Raw genomic sequence first — 1725 nt, 5'->3', positions numbered from 1 at the left:
CAAGAAAGCATCACCTCTCCATCTCTGACTTATTTGTACCTACCAGGTGCCCGCTGCTATGCTGAGCATCACAGAGAGACAGAAACGAACAAAACTCAGCCTAGTAGGTACAGTGACTCAAGAGGGGTTCGGATCTAGTGCTCAGAGCACAGAGGAGGACAGAGGCCACTTGCCCGCTGCTATGCTGAGCATCACAGAGAGACAGAAAAGAAACAAAATTCAGCCTAGTAGGTACAGTGACTCAAGAGGGGTTTGGACCTAGTGCTCAGAGCACAGAGGAGGACAGAGGCCACCTCAGGTGAGAAATCAGGGCAGGCTTCTTGGAAGAGGTGGTAGTTTCCCTGTCAGAACCTTACCCCTCACTGTATGTTTAGGTCAAACCCTGATTGTGGAAGGCTGGGCATGGCTCCCCATCCTTCCTCACCACGTGGGCCACCTTGACCCCTCCATGACCCACCATGACATCTGACCTCTCCCTTGGCCCTGTGACGTCCCAGACTGCTTTATGCATGTCCAGGCCTTTGTACAGGTACAGTGTGGTCTCTGCCCTGGAAGGTGAGGGACCCGCTGAGTGAGCAGGGAGCAAATCCCTTCACACAGCTGCTCCCCTCACCGCATTATGTGAAAGCAGGAGTTAAGGGCAATCACTGGAGAATGACTTTGTGCTGGAGCTTGTTCAGCTAGGCTGCAACTCATTCACATGTGAGCACACACGGATACAGTACAGACCAGCTACACACATATTGTGCTGTAACTGATTGTCTTCTGAAATCAAAGGCAAGGCTGCTGACTTCGCTGCTGCCCCCCACATGTGACTGCTGGAGGAAGACTTGGGGGGAAGGGAACTGAGGTCACAGCGGTGGTGTCTGCCGCCTGTATCTGTTAGCAGGTTGTGCCTCTGATGTATTGAGAGGATGAGGCCCATTACATTCAGACTCAATAAGTATTCGTCAAATGCCTATTATGGGAGAAGCATTGAAAGACACATTATCTTGTTTCATCGTTAAGTTATAGTAGTAATGACTTGATTACATGGCATAAAAGTCAGAGAGTCTTTACAAGAATATTTTTCCTGGTATATATTATTGTTAGAATTTAAATAATGCTTTAGCTTTTAAAAATACTGCGTACATTTATAAGGAACATAGAAGGACACGACAGTGCCCGAGTCTGCGTACAGAAACCACAAAGGGCAGAAGAACAAGATCTGGGGTTCCGGGTGGTAGATGGGTGGGGGGGGTTGGGGAGCCTGTGATCACGGTATTTGCCCGCATCCACTTTATTGATTGCGAAACAACCGAAAGGCACGGAATTGGACATTTTAAATCACTTCACACACTATAAGAAAGCGATAGTCAGCCAGGCTTGGCTTCCCAGCTGTTCTTGGATTTGGATGAGAGTGACTTCGCGGGGCATCCTCACACTCACATCCACCCACCAGGCTGAGACTCAGGGAGCGCTCCCCTTAGGAACCAGAGCTTTACAATCCACAGCCCCCTCTGCCCCGTGGAGGGGTGGGTGTCAGAGGCTCTGCATAAATCCCCGGGAAAGCTCAGCCGTCGCCTGACCCTGTGGGTGGTGCAGCTTCCCTAACCTTGACCTGAAGTCAGCCTCTTTAACCCCTTTCCAAAACTTCGCTCAAGCTGGGCTGTCGTTTCAAAGACAAAAACAACAACGACATGAAACCACCCCGTTCTGGGAGTCGGGAAAGGGTACTCGCTCCCT

Source organism: Myotis brandtii, unplaced genomic scaffold (assembly GCF_000412655.1).
Source record: "Myotis brandtii unplaced genomic scaffold, ASM41265v1 scaffold155, whole genome shotgun sequence".
Lineage (NCBI taxonomy): Eukaryota > Metazoa > Chordata > Mammalia > Chiroptera > Vespertilionidae > Myotis > Myotis brandtii.
This window is presented reverse-complemented; position numbering follows the sequence as displayed.